The following is a 21,479-nucleotide window of genomic DNA, read 5'->3' as shown; positions in this document are numbered from 1 at the left end:
ATGTTGAATTAATGAATGAATGGTGTGTTTGGGATAGAGAAATAGTTTAAGAGGAGTGGTAAATATCACTGTCATGTTGAAGGAGGGCTTCAAAGAGAAGGCAATACTAATACCTTTTTGAGGTACAAAAAGCCCATCAGAGGGCTCAGATTAGGGACGGAGCCAAGGTTCTTCAGAAAGAGCCCAGCCTGGGGTTACGGAACAGAATAGGTGCCTGGAGAAATCACGCATGGTTTCATTTGACCTGGGAGTTAAGTGCAAGAGAAAAGGGGGTTGAGGAGGCAGCTGGAAAGATGGGCAGGAGACGGAGTTAGAATTTAATAAAAAGGTAGTGGGGAGCCATTGAAGGACTATGAGCAGAAATGATATGTTCGGAGCTGATTCCAGAGCCAGGACACAGGGGCTAGTGGGGAGGGAAGCAGCCAGGTGGGAATGGCGTGGAGAGCAATCAGATGGCTGTCGTGGTGGCAGGAGCAGTGGACAGTTGGGTGACTGGGGTGTGTGCAGTGAAATGAGGACTCACCCGGGAGGACCATGCATGGGAAGAGTTTGGGAAGTGCCTGCAGTTGCCAAGATGGAAGTGTCCATAAGGCTGTGGGTTCTGTGATCAGCAGCACCTAGGCTAAAGGTGCCAGTCTTGGAGGCCAGCTTGGAGGTGGCATGGATGAGAGAGCACAGGAAGAACGGCTAGAGGGAGAAGAGCTCCTAGCTCTTTGCAGTCGTGGCAGTCATGGTTTCATAGGCGTGGGAAGCTTCACTTGTGGTGTGAGGCAGGGCAGGTGGTGTTGGAGTTCAGGCTTCAGCTCCAGACCCAGAAGGCAGGAGTCAGAGGCCGTGGGAGAGATGGAAGGGCTTGTCATCTTCTGCCTCCTGCCATCAGGCATCACTCAGGTGGGCCCTTGATTGCCAGCACCAATGAAACGGCACATCAGCGGCCGGCAGTCCGTCATCAGGGGCTCATGAGGCTCGGCTGAGCTGCCTGGGCTGTGTGCCCCCGAACCCGATGTGTCTTCAAGGGCACGTGGCTGGTCTTCTGCAGAGTAGATTTCTGCTGGTCTTGCAAAAGGACGTGGACCAGTGGAGTGGTCACTAGCAAAGGTCAGAATCTGTTTCTTGGTGGGGTAGGGGGTGGGGGACAAAAACAAAGGACTGGAGAAGGGAAAGCCACAAATCCCAGGATGGAAGTTGCCCTGAGCCAGGCAAACTCTGTGATCTGGGGGTGATGGTAGTGAGCTTGCCGTCCCAGGGAGTGCAGTCTGAGCACCCCTGCAGAGCTCACGGTATAGAGAGAGCTCAGATCTCCAAGAACAGGTCAAAGGAGGTGACTCTGACTTCAACATTTCACATGCAAGGTTTTCTCTCGGTGCTCCTTCTCACACCTCACATGCCCAAAGCCTAGAGAGTTCTACCGAGCGTCTCACCTCAAACTCTCTGGCTGCGGTCTCAGATACCTTTGCCCATACTAAGTGGCTACAGGCATTCTGAAGCCACATCTCCCCTTGGACCAAATCCTGCCAGCACCTCCCCTCTCTGCCAAAGACCAGCTTTACCACCTCCCCCATGCAGCCCTGTGGGGGGTGGGGGCCCTGTGAGAGCCACAGACGCCAGCAAGAGGGAAGATGAGACCCTGCTGTCAACAGTAGGCACATGGAAATCCAGCTTCGGGCCATGTTTTCCAGCTCAGTGTAGTGGGCAACCCTCTGTGAAGATTCCTTTGCTGCGACTACACTCCTCCCAGCCCCAGGGATCTTTAGTAGGGGGCATTTTGTGGAACCTTATCTCCACCTTCGGGAGGGGGATCCTGTCACCACAGTGACCCACACGGCTGGAGAAGCCGCTGTGGCAGCTGCCTCTCGCGTCTTGTGTTGCTCGTGGGTTTGACCTGACAGTACCACTCACCCCCTGTCCCCTCCCCATGGCCACTGACATACTGATGGGACGTGGTCAGGGACTACACGGGAGCACCGGCTCACCCCCAACCCCGGGACCCCAGCTGCAAGCTGCACAGACAGGGGGACACACTTCTGGCTCGTGTCCACTCACTGGCCCTCCTAGGGTTTAGCTCCTTCACGGCCACTGATGGGGTACAGTCGTACCGTAACAACCTGGACATTCAGGGGAGCTGTGAGCTCCTAAGAGTCAAGTTGGACCAATAGGAAAAGGGAGCCACTAGCCACATTCCCCCGCCTTCCGCCCTTGGATAGACTGAAGACCATAGCCACGGTCTACCTTGGGTCTGCAGAACTTCTTCCTGGCCTTGCTGCCCCGACGCCATGCTTGCTTCCTTGGGACTGCCTTCACCAGACTGATAACCTGGAAGGTTGTGCCTCAGCTCCTATTTTCTGGGAAACAGGAGCTAATCAATCACAGTGTGGCCCTGAGATCTTAGAAACTTCCAATTCCGGGCCAGCAAAGACCCAGAGCTTCAGTTCATCCCCCTCCGGAGCTGCTCCACCAGGGGGCGCTTCTGAGACACGCTTTCCTGACTCCCGGGACTATCGCAGGGCATTCTGGGTCACAGTCTGTGTGCCCAGAAGGGCAGAGGACAGGGACAGCACTTGCGAGACGGGCAGCAGCAGGGACTCCTGGGCTGCAGGGGTCCCCGGAGCCGTCGCAGAGCAGCAGGGCTGGCAAGCAGGGGACCAGACACCCCCAGCCCCACCCCAACTGCCCCTTTGGCAGGTGCAGGGGTGCTCCTGTGGTCTTCAGGCCTCCTTGAAAGGGGTGAGCTCAGTGCCGGTGTCCCTGAGGCACCTGTAACAGAAGTCCCCAGAATTCGGGAACTTCTTAGCTGGAGAAGCCAGGGCGCAGGACAGCCGGTCCACCCGCCTGGGCTGCTGGGAAGCAACATGGCTGTAACCTCGGCAATGGCGGGGACTTCTCAGAAGTCCAGGTTCTGGGTATGGTTCTGGGAGATGCTGCTGACATTCAACCTAGATCTGCTTCTTTGGTGCCACCAGTGATTCCACAAGCGCGTGACACTCCATAGTAAGACCCCCGGGGATGGGCCCCCGACCCCAACCAGTACCATCTCTCCCGATGCCTTCCTCCAACCTGGTAAGGCCGGACCGAGCCAAGACAACCCGAGGGTCCATGTGTCTCAGGCCTTCTGATTCCAACCCCGTGCCCTTCTCCAGGAACAGAGAGAGGGTAAGAGTTGGGGAACTTTGAGCCAGCGACCAAGGCTCACTTCAGACAAGGGTCCTGTTGGTCTTGGAGGCGTCTTTTCTTAATTTAGGATACTGTGCACCATTTGGCGCTGAGGGGTCCAAGGAGGGTGTCAGGCCTTAACCACATCCTCCCCAGGAAGTCCCGGCCAGCCCCCAGCTCACCCGCCCCAAAAGCCGCTGTTCACTATGCCAAAAACAGGCCTTAGTAGAAAAAAACAGTAAAAGTCAAACATACCATTTAAACAAAATAAATGCATGTTCTAGAAGACTCACACTCCCCAAAACTAACCAGATTTGTCAAAATTAAGAACCGTCTTAGCGAGGATGAGAAGTGGTTGCCTCTGGTGAGTTGCATCATGGGGGCCCTGCTCTTTGTCTTTTTCAATACTATCATTTCATTTTTAAAGCCCAGGCATGGATTATTTTTATTAAACAATGTTTAATTATGAGACTAATACATATAGAAATTATTATGTATTATTATGCACTAAATACATATGCTTGGACATATATACTATATATTATTTTGTGTATATTATATATCATAGGCATTCAGAAAGTCCTAATTTCATGATACAGTCTAGTCATATGTGTTGAACAAATTCAATTAAAGGAAAAATGAAGGGTTTTTGGTTTTTTCTTCACATTTTATATATTTATTTATTTGACAGAGAGAGACAGTGAGAGAAGGAACACAAGCAAGGGGAATGAGAGAGGGAGAAGCAGACACCCCACTGAGCAGGGAGCCTGATGTGGGGCTCAATCCCAGGATCCTGGGATCAGGGCCTGAGCTGAAGGCAGTTGCTTAACAACTGTGCCACCCAGGCGCCCTGAAAAATGGAGTTTTTAAAGACACCTGCTATAGCAGGTAACTTCACTCCTGAATTATAGTCCTCAGGATTCAAAAACGCATTTTCTCTTAAGCCAGTGTTATCCCTTTGTAAGTCTTCATGCCAGCCCTGGTTTACAACATGATGCCTTTTGCTCCCCTTAACATTCTCCTTTGTTTTATTTTTGCAAAACTTGGTAAAGTGTTTGTGCAGCAGCCTTTCCATAGATAATCATTCCATTAAAGACGCATTTTTCTGGGCCTGTTTTAAGGAGCTCCGCACTAAACAGAGCTCTTCTGTCCCACGAATTTTGAGTACCTGGAGTGTAACTGTCAAGTTCCCATGTCACAAAATACAGCAAACACCACCCCAGTTGCTGAGATGCGTGTGCATCTAACTATGAGAGAACACACCTACCCCTCCTCTCATCTCACAACCTTGGTGATATTCCCCACCAAGACTGATGTCGGCATTCAAGACCCTGCTGATCGTACCCCAGTGTTCATAGCAGCAATGGCCACAGTAGCCAAAAAGTGGAAAGAACCGAGATGTCCTTCAATAGACAAATGGGTAATGAAGATATGGTTCATATATACAATGGAGTATTATGCCTCCATCAGAGAGGATGAATACCCAACTTTTATATCGACATGGACAGGACTGGAGGAGATTATGCTGAGTGAAATAAGTCAAGCAGAGAGAGTCAATTATCATATGGTTTCACTTACTTGTGGAGCATAAGGAATAACACAGAGGACATTGGGAGATGGAGAGAAGTGAGTTGAGGAAAATTGGAGAGGGAGATGAACCATGAGAGACTGTGGACTCTGAGAAACAAACTGAGGGTTTTGGAGGGGAGTGAGGAGGGGGTTGAGTGAGCCTGCAAGTGGGTATTGTGGAGGGCACGTATTGCATGGAGCACTGGGTGTGGTGCATAAACAATGAATCCTGGAACACTGAAAATAAATAAAATAAAATAAAATAATATGAAAAAAAAAAAAGACACCACTGAAAGTAAGGCGTCCTTAGACACCTGAAGTGTGGTCCCCACCAGCTCCTGAAAATGTATTACATACCCCACTGCAGCCAAGTTCACCTCCCCCGGGCCCTCCTCCCCCACCCCTCTATGCACTTCCCCATCTCCCCCAGCATGCCCTCCCCTGGTACCCTCACATGTCGACATTCCTGCAGGTGAGAACAGTAGTACAAAGAGCCAAGAAGTCGAGCAGGGACTGTGTGCATGGGGCACATTCTGGCATCCTAAAGTAGCCACCATTTACCGAATGACTCTGACGTACAAAGTCTCTCATACCCACTGCCATGCCATTTGCACAGCCATCTTACGAGACCCACCTCCAGAAAATGAGCAGCAGAGTCCGGGAACTTGCCCAGGGTCCTCCAGATAGTAGTGTAAAGGCAGGACGTGGACCAGGCAGTTCATCACCAGATTCAAACCTCCACTGCAACATGACACTGGGCTCTGGGGAGGCAGGAGGCAGAAATGCCGTAAATACTTGTGGTCACAGAAGAAGGCTATAAACATGTCCAACAATTAAACATTGAGTTCCCATATGACCCAGCCACTCCATGCATAGGTGTCCGCCCAAGAGAAATGAAAACGTATATTCACACAGAAACGTGCACACAGGAGCCGAAAGGTCGGGGCAACACAAATGTCTGTCCATAGATGGACAAAATGCAAAATGGAACATTCTCCCGCCATAAAAAGGACGGAAGGAATGACACCTGCCACTACATGGGTGAACCTCAAAAGCTCTGTGCTAAGCGAGAGGAGCCAGGTACAAAAAGTCGCCACGAGACATCACTAGTGACAGAGGCTGTGTGTGTGCCTACGCGGGACCCAGGGGGTAAACGGGAACTCTGTGCCTTCTCCTCAATCTTGTTAGAAACCTAAATCTGCTCTAAAAAAGAAAGACTATTTAAAAAAAAAAAAAAAAGAATCTTTGTGTTGGTTTGCTAAAGCTACTGTAACAAAGTAGCACAGACTAGAGACACTTAGTAGCAGAAATCTTAAACAACAGAAATTTACCTAGTACCATTCAGGACACTGGGGGTCTTTAGATCAAGGGGTCAGGGGCTGGGTTTCTTCCGACGCCTCTCTCCTTGGTTTAGAGATGGCCGTCTTCTCCCTGTGACCTCACATGGTCTTTCCCGTGTGGGTGCCTCTGTCCTAAGCTCCTCCTCTTTGAGAAGACAAAGCCTGTGAATACCCAACTTTTACATCAACATGGATGGGACTGGAGGAGATTATGCTAAGGGAAATAAGTCAAACAGAAAAAGTCGATTATCACATGGTTTCACTTATTCGTGGAATGTAAGGAATAGCATGAGGACATTAGGAGAAGGAAGGGAAAATGAAGGCGGTGGGGAATCGGAGGAGGAGATGAACCATGAGAGACTGTGGACTCTGGGACTCAAACAAAGGGTTTTGGGCGGAGGGTAGGGGAATGGGTTAGTCTGGTGATAGGTATTAAGGAGGGTAAGGATTGCATGCAGCAATGGGTATTCTATGCAAACAATAAATCATGGAACAAAAACTAATGATGTACTGTATGGTGACTAACATAACATCATTTTTTTTAAAAGTTATGATGTACTGAGTTTTACATCATTAGTTTTTAAAACTAATGATGTACTGATGTAATGATGTAACATAACATCATTTTTTTAAAAAGTTATAAATACTATGGACTTAAAAGCATTAAAAAAAATTTTTTAAATCCTATTGGATTAGAGCCCACCCTATGGAACTCAGTTTAACTTAATGACCTCTGCAAAGACGCCATCACCAAATGCGGTCACAGTCTGAGGGGCTGGGCGTTAGGACACCAGCACAACATGAATTTTGAGGGACACATTTCATCGCCTAACGGTCATGCATTGCATGATCACTTTTATGTGCAATATGCAGAGTAGACAAATCCATAGAGAGAGAAAGAGATGAGTGGTTGCCAGGGGTCCTGGGAGGGAGAATGGAGCATGATTAGTTCATGGGTACAAGGTTTGCTTTCGGGAAGATGAAGATGTTTTGAAAGTAGGGAGAGGTGGTATTTGGGTCTATGTAGCAAGTGAATGTACCACAAGGCACGGCATCCTATGCTTGAAATGGTTAATTGTATGCTCTGTGAATTTCACCTCAATTTTATTTTAAGCTTAAAAAGAAGGCAACAAACATAGGCTTCCTTCAAGATGCCTGCCCCCCTCTTCCCTCCCAGCCACGCTTTGTGATTTCTGCCTCTCTTTGCCCAGGGGAGAGCAGGACTGGGGGCTGATGGGGCCCTGCATTTCCCTAAGTATGGTACAAGATTAAATCAAATTTGCCGAAGGAAGAAGAGAATGGCCCCCATTTTGGGAGAATGTAAATGAACCAATGCTCCAAGCAAAATATCAATCCAAAGAACCCACTGCCACATGTCTGAGACAGGCCAGGTGTGACGTTTACTCCTCTGTTCTGGGCCTCATGCCAGCGCTTTGCTGTAGAATCTTAGCAAATGCCATTGGCTGGGAGCGACTTCCCAGACTGGGCATAAGGATGTGGTGTTAGAACAACAGAGTAGCTAAACTGGGGAGCAGTGACAGGCTGTATTAATGCCTCCCTGGGGCTGAGACCTGGAACCCACCTCTTCTAGGGAGCCCCTGGGACTCCCCAGGTCTCTAGGTCACCCCTGGGTTCCCTCCAACCCAGAACTTCCCATGGTACCTTGCAGATGTCTCCCACTGGGAAGGTCAGGGACAGCGTGGCATCCTAGCCCGAATGCCCATTACCAGGTGTAGGGTCTGAAACAAAAGAGCAGCTCAGTTAAAGCTGGAGACAAGAGAGAGGGGAAGAGAGACAAGGGAAGTCATGCCCTATAGAGCCACAGTACAGCTCAAAACAACTTATCTCATCTTGGGATCTGATCACCTCTGGCCTCACTTTCACCAGAGAGAGATGTTTCCAGACAACCAAAGAAAAACTGCTCCAGAAATACTTTAAGTTCAAACAAGCACAGGTTTTGAAGACACTACATTGTACAAATCTTGTCCTTGCTCTGTCTCTGTCAAGTCCAAGTCCAGACCAGAGGCACCAATAGCACCAACAGCATCATCCACCATCTCAGAAACTGAAGAGATTTTGCCTAAACCCCTGGGCACGATGATGATGTCACTGCATTCTGGGCTCCTGGACAACCCCCAGCACTCAGGCTACAGATTTCTCTGCTATCTGAAAGCATCCCCTTCCTGCAAAAGCTCCCTCCACCTCAATGTCATAAAGAGAAGTAACAACTACCAGCAACTTACAAGGGAAAAAAAAAAAAAAAAAAGCATGCATTCACAGACCCCAAAAATCGCCTCTTGCAGGATTTTCCAATACCAGAGGACACATCTTGCAGACAGAAGCACAGGGTACATGACAGTAAAGCAAATGCTCGCAGACGCAGCTCAGAGTCCTGGTGGCAAATGTGGAGATCATGTGACTTAGGTGGAGACCTAAATCACCTCCACTCCCAGCCACATACTAGCTTTGAGATTTAGCAGAACACACCCTTTGTGTAGTACAGTTTCCAAATCTGGGCTTGCACCCTCCCTTAAGTTGCGTGTCCAAATACCGGTTATTATCCAGACATGTAATCATTCACATGCTGTGTGCTTTCCCATTGGGATGTACCAAATTCGCATGAGACTGAAGGTCTCCTCCTCACTGGAATGAAGAGAAATGTCTTTAAGGTCAGCTACTTTTGTTTGCTGTGTATGAGCTCGAATGCTTTTCAATGGTGACCCTGTGCTTTCTCTCAGCGGTGGCTTTGCAGACACTTGAGTTTGTGAAAGGATAGGGCTGCGCCTGCGCTGTGTGAATGCACGCTCAACTTTAGATTGCTTGCACTAAAATTTTCGATGCCTATTACTTGTTGAATTTTTGTGCTTTTATGTTGGAGTAAAAAAAAGAAATCTGGGAATGGGCCAAAAATATCTAGGAATTACTGGGTCTTTGGAGATACCTAAACGTAATGTGAAAATGGAATTGGATCTGAAATGTGCTATAATCCTGTTGTCCTTTGATCTTTTATGGCTGGTGCATGGGGAGCCCAGCTCAAAGATGGCATGGCAGCTCTGTGGCCCAGGAACGTCGCTCCTCCTGGGTGGGAGTTTTTTGGCTTTCACGTCTTAGGCCACTCTTTGTGAATAACTTCAGGAAAAATGGGAACATAGAACCTGCACTTGAAAAGTTATGTACCAGAGGGCTGTAAGAAATTGGAGGATGAGGTGTAACACGGTTAACAATGGAAGGGGAGGGGCACCTGGGTGTCTCAGTCAATTGAGCATCTGCCATCATGCTTCAGGTCATGATCTCAGGGTCCTGGGATCGAGCCCCACGTTGGGCACCCTGCTCAGCAGGGATCCTGCTTCTTTGTCTGTCTCTGCCCCGCCCTCATGCTCTCTCTCTCTCTCTCTAGTGCTCTCTCTCTGTCTTTCAAATAAATTAAAAAATATTTAAAATAAAAAATAAAAAAAACAATGGAAGGGGAAAGGAAACAGACCGAAGAGGAAGCCCCCAGCTTGTACTTTGCAGGTGGAAATGTAAAATGGCGTCACGGCTGTGGAGCATAGAGTTACCATGTGAGCCAGGTGTCCTGGTCCTGGGAGACTAGCCAAAGGAACTTGGGAAAGAGACTCAGCCCCTGGCATTCCAATGTTGACTGCAGCATTATCACAAGAGCCAAAAGGTGCAAATAACCCAAGTGTGCATCAACAGATGAATGGATAAATAAAATGTGGTCTATTCATACAAAGGATTACTGTGCAGCCATAAACAGTACAAATATTGTATGATTCCATTTATGTGAAATGCCTAGAATACGCCAATTCATAGGGACAGAAAGGAGATTAGAAGTTACCAGGGATGGATACCTGAGTGGCTCAGTCAGTGAAGCTTCTGCCTTCAGCTCAGGTCATGATCCCCGGGGTCCTGAGTTCAAGCCCCACATCAGGCTCCCTGCTCAGTGAGGAGCCTGCTTCTCCCTTTCCCTCTGTCTGCTGCTCCCCCTGCTTGTGCGCTCGCTCGCTCTCTCTCTCTCTCTCTCTCTCTCAAATAAATAAAATTTTAAAAATAAAATAAAAAGTTACCAGGGAAAGAGGAAAGGGGAGCTACTACTTGCCGGTACAGAGTTCCTGTTTGGGGTTAAAAAAAAGAAGAAGGGTTTGGAAACAGAGCAGTGATGTTGCACAACATGGTGAATGTAATTAATGTCATTGAATTGATTATACACTAAACAATGGTTAAATGGTGATTTTTATGTTAGATCTATTTTCCCACAATTTTTTTTTAAACTTAGGAACAGAGGAAGAGCAGAACTGAGGAACCCCAAATAGGTACCTGTGGGGCTGAGCTGGCAGGAAAGTGGGGTGTGGGGTGGTTCTTGATTCATTTCACTGTTTAACTGCTCATGCGTTTGCAACATGTTCATAGTGTATAAACAATATTAGTGACTCTAGAGGATCCGTGTCTGTCCCATTACACCATTAAAGACTTTTTCTTCCAACTCTCTAAAAAAAAGTGTTACGTGGGGTTCCACTGGGAACCTCCGAGTTCCCAGCAAAAGATTTTTTTAAGACTTTATTTGTTTGTTTGTTTGTTTGTTTGTGTGGAAGAGGGAAAGAGCACGAGCCAGTTGCGGGGTGGGGGGGCGGTGCAGAGGGAGAGAGAAGGAATTTCAACCAGACTCCACACTGAGCGCGGAGCCCAACTGCGTGGCTCTGTCTCATTACCTTGAGATCATGACCTGAGCGGAAACCAAGAGTCACGCTCCCAACCAACTGAGCCACCGAGGTGCCACCCCCCACCACCAAAGCAAAGGATTTTGGACAGAACTTTCAGCCTCAGTGCATGTCGGTGGGCAGCCCGTGATTGTCATCTTTCTAGGGCATGTGGAGATTCTGCCTGTGATGTTGAAGGGACACATGCCACCCGTGAACTTCAACCTGAGGGCAATTTGCACGCACGCCCCCACCTCGGGAGGCAGCACCGGTGCAGCCACGCGGGAAAAGAATGCTGTGTCCTGGAAGAACGGAAAGTAGGATCAGAAGAGCCAAAGCAGGTGGGTTCTCCTCCCTCCCAGGATCCAGACCCTCTTTCATGGTTTTCGTCAGAACATGACTCTTGATCTTCGGAAGGCAGCGAAATGAAATAGAAACAAAGGAGCTTGTCAGCTCCCAGGTAGCCAAGTGGTGAGAAAGTTTAAATTCAGAGGACATGACAGGATAGTTAAAAATACCCAGAGAGACCTGGCAACACCCAGAACAATGAGATAACAAAGTAGGTCAGGGCCGTTCGCGGTGGTCAGAGGATGCGGCTCGGCGCCCGGCAAAGAGGGAGCCCACGCTGGGTACTGGAAGAGTTGATACTGTCTGTGGCTTAGCATGCAGAATTATGTATTTCAGAGCGTTGTCACTCGTCCGTAGCAAATAGCAAAGTAATAAGGAAGGAAGAAAGGAGAAGGAGAGAAGAGAAAAGAGAGAGGAAAAGAGAGAGGGAGGAAGAGACAGAGGGAGGGGAGGGGAGGGGAGGGGAGGGGAGGGGAGGGGAGGGGTGGGAGAGAGAGAGAGAGAGAGGAAGGAAGATGAAGGAAAGGGCGGGAAGAAAGGAAGATGCTAGATGAGGAAACTCACAAACGAATTCCTTTCAATAGGGAGATAAAAATACCAAGCATCACTTGGGGAAGGTGGGGGACTATTGACTGTGAAGTATTGATCAGCGAGAATCTGCGGTTTAGGACATGGAAAGGATCAGAGTAGCTAAGAAAGAGCTAGAACTGTACCTGGTAAATTCCAGAAAAATGCAGAATGACCAGTCCCTGATGTAGAGAGGGTATGTAGATGCAGAGGGGAAACAAGGAGGCAGAACGGACAGACTGGGGGAGAGTTACATATTTTTTTTTTTTAAATCTCAAGAGGAGAGCTTCCTGGGGTAAGACAAAATCTCCATCAAAGCCACCTGCCAATATGCCATTCCAGGTGCCTTGAAAGCAGAAAGGCCACTTTATGCTAATGACGTGATAATAAAGGGAAAGACATATAGAAGGGAAGAAACAGTGCACGTGTGGTGTATGAACTTCCTTCTGCTTCTAACAAATTACCACGAACTTCGTGGCTTAGAACAGCACAGGTTTATTTCTTATCTTATAGTTCTGGACGTCAGCGGTCCAAAATGGGTGTCCCCGGGCTAAAATCGAAGCATCCGCAGGACAGCTTTTCTCCTGGAGGTTCTAGGGGAGAACCCACGTCCTTGCCTTTCCTGGAAGCTGGAAGCCGACAGTCCTGGGCTCACAGCCCCCTTGTCCACCTGCAGAGCTCACAACACAGCACTGGGAATGCCTGTCTCTCCTCCTGACCATGGCTTCTCTTATGTCTCCTTCTTGTTCTTGTAAAGACCCTGTGCTTATAATGGGGCCATCAGAGAAGCCTCCTTCTTTAAAGGTCATCTGAATACCAGCGTCAATTCCATGGGCGACCTGAACCCCTCTTTGCCATGTAGCGTAACATTGTCCCAGGTCAGGACAAAAATGTGTCTTTGAGGGAGCCATGACTCGGCTTCCCACAGGGTGGAACCACCATGATTTAGTTAACACCATCCCAAGAAAAGGTCTGAAGAGAAGTCTGGGCTGGGCTTTGCCACAGATGGAAGCTGGTATTTAGGGAAAGACTGTATCTTGCAGCCACCTTGAACCTCCAGCCCAAGGAGAGAGACCTTCCAAGTCTTGGCCCCCTGTGTCTCTCCCTGGCTCTAGTCAGACCCCGTGTTGAGGAATCAATCACGCAGCCCCATATCCCAGCTACCTCACCAGCTGACTCATCAGCCTCACTGCCCAGAAGCAAATCCCAAATTCTCCTCAGCCAAGACTAAAGAAAGACAGACGTCTGTTCATCATCCTGAAGCTCCTTTCAGGAAAGAAGTGGGGAAGCCTCCTGCATAGATCATTCCCCTGTACTCCCCCTCTCCCTGGCAGGTTGGACCCATCCAGACAAGTCCACAGTAGGCTTCATTCTTAGATCCATTCTGCAGGTGAAAAACTTAAGCCTGGAGATGTTAAATGGCTTGTCCATGGCTTGTCCATGGCTTGTCCTGACAAGTAAACATGGAACTGGGATTCAGCTCCAGATCCAACTGACCCCCAAAGTTCAGTTGCCCATTCAACGAGCTTGAGTATGCCATTATTTGGATTGTAAGTACACAGATACAAGGCCAGGATCTATTTCCAATGCATTCAATTTAAAGGACTCGCTGACAAAGAAAATGTATTATATATAGAAGAATATATATGATATATTGATATCACATATATAATGGAATATTATTCAGCCATAAAGAAGAATGAAATCTTGCCATTTGCAATAATATGGATGGATCTAGAAAGTATAATGCTAAGCAAAATTAGTTAGTCAGAGAAAGACAAATACCACATGACTTCGCTCATATGTGTAATTTAAGAAACAAAACAAAAAGAGAGACACACCAAGAAAATAGACTCTTCACAGTCAAGAGTGGGTGCCCAGGTCATGGGCACTGAGCCCTGTACAGAATTGTTGAGTCCCTATATCATCCACCTGGAACTACCATAACACTGGATGTTAACTACACTGGCATTGATTTTTTTTTTTTTTAAAGGACACACTGGCATTTATTCAGTTAGACATAACAGCATCGGGGTTTGCACCAGAAAGCCAGGGAGGCTGTAGTAGCTCACAGGAATGACAACTCACCCTGGATGGTTTCCGTAGAAAGGGACAGCTAAGCCAAGTCACGAGACTCAGGGAGGATTCATCCGGGCAAACATGTCCTTAATAGGGGAACTTACGGGCAGCTGCGTCTCTGCTCTAGGTCTTACTCCAGGTCCCAGAGCAGCCTCTGTCTACCTGAGTTATTGTCAGTCATAACAGCAGAGAAGATCACGCAAACCACGTGCTGGTTCTGGAAGTTTCTTCCTTGAAGTCACACACGTCACTTTACCTCCATTTATTGGCTCAAGAAAGCCACGTGGCCAGAGCCGGCAGAAGTGGGGAGGACCAGCAAGGGGTGATCCATAGATGTGAGTAAAATGTAACACATCATACACAGAGACACAGAGGCAAACTCATAGCCTGCATTTCACATACCCGCCCAATCACAGAGGACTCGATCTTTCTCTCCCCAAGGCAAGAAGTCATCAAAGGCAGGGAAAATTTGAGTTCACATCACTGTGTCAGATGGACCAGTTCCTGGCTGTGGGAGTAGGCATCCCTCCCAAGGTTTTCCTAATAGATGAATAATAAACATTCCACTGAAATCTTTAAACGGATAGAGGAGTTTAATTACAAGAATTTAATTTTTCACAAGCAAAAGCTGCCTTTATACAATTACAGTGAGACAACTTTTAATTAACTTTGGAAACTTTCTTTTGCTTGGAAAATCTAATTAAAAATACTTAGGGAACTATTAACATAACACAAGATTCGGGGGGAGCAGAAATAATATTGAGAAGGCATGGGAAAGAGACACGGAAGAGATGTCACTGAGAGGTCTGTGTCACCTCATTTCCCTGAGCATTCAACGTTTCCTGGACCTCCCCAAGCTCTGGGGACATCGGGGAGGGATTTTGCCAGCAGTGGTTTTGTGGGATTCCTCTCTGCAATGGAGTCCAGCAAGACTTCTGTCTTTCCTTCTTGTGCTTTTGGGGCTCCCTCACCTCTGATGTGTGGGATACAGAGGAAGAGGCGAATGGCTACAGTGTCCCTGGGAGGAGGAAGCCAGGGTGATGCTGTTGACTTTGCAACCTGTCTACCCCTGATGTGCGCCCAGGGAGATGTCAACCACAGCGGGTCTCTGAGAGCGGTCCGTGATCCCACAGCATCAACATCAGCAGGAAGCTGGTTAGACAGAGGATCTTCCAGACCCTCAGGCCCCTCCTGAGAGCCACTGGGTCTGAACGGACATTGGCACATGATGTCCAGGTGGCACATGTACATGCCTCGAAGTCTGAGAAGCACTGAACTTGGCCACGGAGATCTCCAAAGGTAAAGTGCCAACAGTCTGCTTGGGTCTGATGTTCATGACATCAGTTTGGGGAGCACGGACGTTCTCTACAGAACCCCAAGTTCGAGTCAGGAAGTCTGACCTCCACGTGCTCTCTGAGGCGCCCCTCAACCATCCTGGCTTGTTTCCTCACCTGTGACTTGAAGAAAGCAGTGCCCACCCTTGCAGGTTGGCCAAGAACATGGGAGGGCAGCGCTGAACCAGGGACAGCCGCCTCAAGTTTCAGAGTTCTTTGCCAATGACGTCATCAGGCAAGGCTGGTCCCATTGAAAATCAAAGAGCCCCTTGGGGGTGAGCTGACCGAGAGTCCAACCCGGTCTGACACCAATTCACCAAAGACCTGGGGCAAATCAAATCACTGCTCTGATCTCCATTTCTCAACATTCTCAGCAACCGAGCAGACAGTCACAAAATGTGCGGGCTCAGCTGAGATCTAAGGTCATCTTTGAGGCTCTCGAGGGCTCTGGCATGTGTCATTTGAATAGAGCTTCCTTGTAGGCGGACCCCACCTCCGCAGGTGAACGCAGACTGAGGCAGAGGGATTTCTGGCAAGGGCCGGCCCCCTGGAGGCTTGCGGAGGGAAGGGATAGGACCTCTGCTTGTTACAGAGATGTGGCTTTCTCAGTTAGTCCCCGCTGTGACCCTAAAGTCAAAACCAAAAAAAAACCCAAACTAAACTGATTCTCAAGTGGCTCTGCCTCCCCCGGCCCACCTGGCCTCGCACCTGCCCACCAGGGGCTCCGAAGACAACCAGTTGACCCAGATTCCTGAATCCAACGGCCTCTGTCAGGTTGTGCAGGGGAGAGACGTAGGGAGGAACTTTAATGTTACACTGACCCCCTGTGGAAGTCAGAGGTGGCTGACAGGGCTCCCACCTCCAGCAACCCCCCACGCGCCCCCCCATCCGCCCAGCAGGACTCCCGAGGACCTTCCTAGATGCCCTCAAGGAGGACCATCCACCAGCTGCCTCTTCTGAGACAGAGGCCACTGGCAAACCTGATTGTATTGGGGGAACGCACCAAGGTCAGACAGAGGACAACAGAAGGGGGCAAACCCTCTGCTCTAGGCTGAGCCCCACCCCCCACCCCCAGCTTCCAACCACCACCTCTTGCCTGGATCTTGCTACAGTCTTCTCAGTAGCCTCCCTGCCCCCAGATTCACCCTCCTCCGGGCTGGGGTACATCCCTCAGTCTGGCTTTCAGAGGACCCCGTGATCTAGCACAACCTGCCTCAGTGAGGCCAGGAGCATAGAACAACTCCCACGCCCACAGTTTCCCTTTGCTCAGGCTGTTCCCCCCACCTGGAACCCCGCCCCCAACCCTGCCGGCCTCCTCAGAGTCTTGCCCAGGACTCGAAAGAACAGCAGAAACACCCCCTCCTCACCATGCCTTCCCTCCTGGGCTGGCACCTGCTCCTGCCTCGACCCAGACAAGTGGCGGGTCACGTGCCCTCTTTGTGCCTCTATTTTCTCAAATATCACATCGCGGTATCACATCACTACTCCAGCCAGTGCGGCCTGCAGGAGAGGCATGGGGTGTGATGACATCACAGTGGCCGTGGAAACCGTTAGGTCTGTGACTCGGTCACATTACACCCTGGCGGTTTCTGCCAGGCTGTGTCTTGCATCGTAGAGAGGTTTTGTCTTGCACTCTGACCCAGAAGGATGGAGCGTGGGCCAACGGAACCAGCGAGTGGCAGAGTCGGGCCCGGAATCCTGAGGTCCCACTCTGTGCTGAATGCCAAAGACACCAAGAGGCCCTCAAAGAGCCCCTGGTTGGTGGTGGGGCCAACCGGTTCAGGCTGATGAGGGCTGGTGCAGAGGCGCCACATAGCAGGGCCCTTGACCCAGCCCTGAAGGTCAGGGAAGGCTTCCTGAAGGAGGTCACGTCTGAATTGAAGCCTGAAGGGCCAATGTGTGCTGGCCAGACGGTGCATGCGGGTTGGCAGGGAGGTGCCATGGGTGTGAGTGATGACCCCCAAGGGGAAGGGACCACGAGAGGCCAGTGTGGCCAGCACAGAGATTGGGAGGGAAGGCGGCAACGCATCAGGCAAATAATGCAAATCCGAGCTCACTGGAAAGGCTCTGCCAGCGTTAAGCAAGAACATGAGATGGTCAGATTGTGCACTAAAAACCACTCCTCTGACTTCAAGATTGGGGATGGGGAGGGGACAGAGCGCGTCAGGCAGTCCCTCCAGCAGACACTGCCCCTATCTTTGGACTCTGCCCAGCAAAAGAAAGCTCCTGGTAAACTGCAAGCCTACGGGTCTATAAAACTGAGGGGAGCACAGAAATAGAGTCCCAGAGCCCACAAGGACCTTAGATCCATGTCACCACTGCCAGACCGAACCCCCAGCACGGGACTCGCGGCTTCCTCTTTCCACTTGGTCTCGCCCAGTGTCCGCCCAGGGTCCGCAGGCGCCAGTGTGAACTGTCTCCCAGGGAGAAGCGGAGATCTCGCAGTATCAGTGTCCCAGTCTCCATGAGCCTGATTTGGATCCCAAAAGGCCAGAAGGGCATTTTCTGAGAGCCCAGAGCCCAGCATGGAGAGAACACACTGCTTGCCACGCTTCTGCTCCGTTTTGCCTGGTTACTCTCCAGGTGCGAGTCACTGGCGGGAAATGCCAAGGAGAAGGAAGACTAAAACCCAGCAGGGTGAGGACCCAAGCCAAAGGCCATGGCACCTGCCAGGGGGCAGCCCCTGATAGGACAGGCACTTATTGCGGGGAGGAATGGGGCATCTTAGCGCTTCCCTGCTTCCTTCAACCACCTCACTCCTGAGGGTTTTCTCTCCATTTGTGAATTTCTGAGGGGGGTTTCGGGGAGGGTGTGCAGAGTGGACACAGGATTTTCCACACGTACATTCAAGACTCTGCATGTCTGTGTTGGAGTGTTCTGTGTGTTTGCCTGGAAGTGTCCCATGGGCAATTTGCTTGTTTCTTTATGGGTACAATTCTTCTCGGCATTCAAACGTGTGGGGTCCCATTTGCCCCTTTGGGGAGTGTTTGTGTAGGAACCCACGCATGCGTGCAGCTAGGTGTGAGCTCAGTTAGGCGTCTGTTACCCATGCCCCGGGCACCAAGTAAATTTCTGAAATGTCGATCTGACCCCAACATCCTCCTCTCAACCTTGATTTCTATGATGGCCCACCCGTCTGTCCATGTGCAGACCGGGAACAGGAAGGGCACCATGGGGGGTCTCACGATCTGGCATCTAATACCATGGGTGCAAGTGCCAGTCTACCTCTCACTAGCTGGTGAGCTCAGGCCAAATAAACTAACTCAGCTATCAAGTGCCAAGGATAGACAAGTCCACAACCTGGACTAAATGGTGTGTGTGCTGTGCATGGTCAGGGCTGCACGGTCAGCCCTCATTCTGCGCCCTGAGCATGCCACGCCTTTCCCAGCCCGGCCTTCTCCCATCTATCCCCAGCCACTCACCAGATATGTCACTGGCCCCTGTGTGTCACACACTCTGCGAGTCACAGACAAGCTGCCCTCCACACACCAGGCAGTAGGCAGTACCAAAGGGGAGCAGACCATACCCAAGTCATGTGGAAGGAACATGGGAGCACAGCGGAGGGCTGGGGAATCGGGGAAGGCTTCCTGGAGGAGGCAGCATCTAACCCATAACCCAAAAGATAAGAAGGCATCGGCTGGGTGTAGGGAGGAAGAAGAGACAGCCAAGCAGAAGGCACAGCGTAGGAAGATGAGAAAGAGGCATTGGAAAGACACAGGAAGACCAGGGAGTGTCGGCTGTGACATCAGTGCTGCCCTCAGTCCCTTCCACATCTACCAACACGTTCCTTCTCACCGCAACGAGGAAGGGCTGTTGTCCCCACTTACCAAATGAAGAAGCTGAGGCCTAAAGATGTCAGGTAACTTGTCCAAGGTCACACAACTGTAAGACTGCAGAGGGAGGGGAGAAGAGCCAGAGCAGCCTTGAGAAGCAGATGCAGGGCCTGCCAGGTATAGGGTCCCAAGCGCCCTGGCTTCGGAACAGCAAGACTGGTAAGACTCTCCTGGTCTGCTCACTCAGCTGGATGAGCTCGGGCCCCTGGTATCTCCCTCAGCTGCCTGGGCTGCAAAATGAGCAGGATGAGAGCCTCAGACTAACGTCTCGTAAGGAGGAGCTAGAGAAGGAGTGCCTGACCAGGGGCCTGCGCCCAGGAGGGCTCCTTTCTCCTCTCCCTCCCCTGCAGGGCAGCGTGTTGAGCACCCACAGGCTCACACTGCAAACATTAGGAGCCGCCAGTGGAGAGCAGCACCCCTGCCCCGCTTCCTTTCACCCCTGCCCCTCGTAGGCTCATTTCTCAGCCTGCACAAGGCAGGACACGGTGCCCAGCAGTTAGGAGTCTTGCCCTTGCATGTACTGAGAGGATGTCCTGGAGAGTGTTGTTCATCCCAGCAGGGAGCTGTATCTGAGACTCAGGAGGATGGGCTCTGTCAGCCTCTCTCAGAAATAGTCATGGCTTCTCTAGGCAACAGCAAACAAGCTGTAGATGCTGCTTTCCCTCTTTGCTTTGGCTGCTGGGGAGCTCAGAGCCAAACATAAGTTTGATCATCCAGCCCTATCAGTTTCCTAGTGCTCACTGAGAGGGAGCAATGGAGGCCCTTTCCACAAATGCAGACAACTTCCCAGCATATAATAGGGGCTCAAACATTCTCTTAGGTGAGTGTTTGGCATGCCTTAAAGTATTTGTTCACTCCTAGCTTCAACTTTCTTACTCTTTTTCCCCCCAAAATAAAAATACACACTTCCCACTGGAAATTCCACCCCTCAGAGATAATGCCCATGTGTGTATTTTGGTGAGCATCCTTCCAGACAGGCATGAAACAAAAGTATAATTTTTATAAAAATAGCGTCATATAATTCACTCAACTATATGTCACGGATACTTTTCACATCAACGGATGAAAGCCCACAGGGATGCACTGTGAGCCCTAATATGGATTACCCCGATTTCTTTAGCCAGATCCCTGTTTCTATGCATTGAGGCTCTTTCTCATTCCGACAATTATAAGACAGGCGGCCTTGACCTGTTTTATGCTGGTGCCTCATTTCTCCCATTTGTGTGATCTTTCTTTAACAAACACCTCCCAGAAATTGTGTCTTACTTTTGTTTTTAACCGGCCCATATTCTCTGAATTGCGTAACTGGTAAATCCTTTTGGGATCTAGAAAAGAGGAGGAAGAAAAGATATTTATAAAATAAAATAAATGAAGGTATATTATCCATTTGGCAAAAGAATGGAGTATTATTCAACCGTAACAAGGGGTGAAACACGGATATGTGGATGAGCCTGGAAACATGCTAAGTGCAAGAGGCCAGGCACCAGGGGCGCCTGGGTGGCTCAGTGGGTTAAGTCTCTGCCTTCAACTCAGGTCCAATCTCAGGGTCCTGGGATCGAGCTCCACATCGGGCTCTCTGTGGAGCAGGGAGCCCGCTTCTCCCTCACTCTCTGCCTACTTGTGATCTCTCTCTCTGTCAAATAAGTAAATAAAATCTTAAAAAAAAAAAAAATAAATAAAGGCAGCCAGGCACCAAAGGGCTCAGTTTTTATGATTCCATTTGTATGAAATGCCCACAACGTGCAAAGCTAGAGAGACAGAAAGTAGGTAAGCGGCTGCCTCAGCCTGGGAGATATGGGCTGGGGTGGGGCGGTTGGAAAGTGAGGGGTAAAGGGTAACGGGTTTGCTTCTGAAAAATGAAAATGTTCGAAAATGGATGGCGGGATGGTCGCACGACTTTGTGAATAAGAATAACATTCAACGGAAGTGACTTGCCATGCCGTTGAATAGCGCACTTTCAATGGCGGGGGTTGTAGGGTATATTATCTCAGTAAAGCTGTCCCCAAAATAATAAAACATAACAAAACAAAATAAAATAAACACGCTGAACAGATCCCAGCAGCCTGAGAGGAGACAGGAGGTCTGTAGGAGAGCAGGGAAGCAATGGTTGACATCGTGGGGCTCCTTGTCTGGAGAAGAAACCAGGAGGCAGGGTCTCGCCTCCACCTCAGTCTGGGAGATGGTGGCAAAAGGCTCCTCTGAGGTTTGGGGACACACAGGAGATGTTCCCAGACCTGCAGGGCCTCCCGCCAGGAAGGTCAGGAATGCAGGTAGAGTCTCCTCGGGGCGCATGTCCTCTACAAGCTTCCTCTCGAAGCTCTTCGATTACAACCACCTTTTTATCATTTGCCGAGCAAACCTATTCCCTTGAAATTTGCTAATAAAAGCCAAGAAGCAGCAAACTGAAAAGAAGAAGAAAGAGCCCTCAGAGTCCGGAAGGGCGGAGGGCGGGAGGAGGAAGCGGCCCCTTGGGGCCCATTTCTGTTCTTTCTTTCTTTTTTTAAAATGTTTTTTTAAAGATTGATTTATTTATTTTAGAGAGGAAGAAAGGCATGAGCAGGA

The 21,479-nt window shown here is 49.7% G+C and overlaps 1 long non-coding RNA gene across 6 annotated transcripts in view; it reads right to left on the bottom strand.

The window, feature by feature from the left end:
• Nucleotides 1–16,570, bottom strand: part of LOC116571162 — a 40,455-nt gene extending 23,885 nt beyond the window's left edge. For 2 of the 6 annotated variants that reach the window (XR_004277749.1, XR_004277750.1), the window contains exons 1-5: nt 16,452–16,570; nt 7,722–7,798; nt 6,051–6,221; nt 5,354–5,480; nt 2,230–2,342 (exon numbers count right to left, since the gene is read on the bottom strand). This is a non-coding gene — a long non-coding RNA (uncharacterized LOC116571162). Of the gene's footprint in view, nt 1–2,229; nt 2,343–5,353; nt 5,481–6,050; nt 6,222–7,721; nt 7,799–14,152; nt 14,291–15,201; nt 15,321–16,451 lie in introns of those variants that run through there. The other 4 variants (XR_004277751.1, XR_004277753.1, XR_004277754.1 and 1 more) reach the window with 4 other exon arrangements.
• Between the last annotated feature and the right edge of the window lie 4,909 nt (nt 16,571–21,479).

Source organism: Mustela erminea, chromosome 12, assembly GCF_009829155.1.
Source record: "Mustela erminea isolate mMusErm1 chromosome 12, mMusErm1.Pri, whole genome shotgun sequence".
NCBI lineage: Eukaryota > Metazoa > Chordata > Mammalia > Carnivora > Mustelidae > Mustela > Mustela erminea.
Note: the sequence above shows the minus strand (reverse complement) of the source record. Positions and strands in the feature narration are given on the sequence as shown.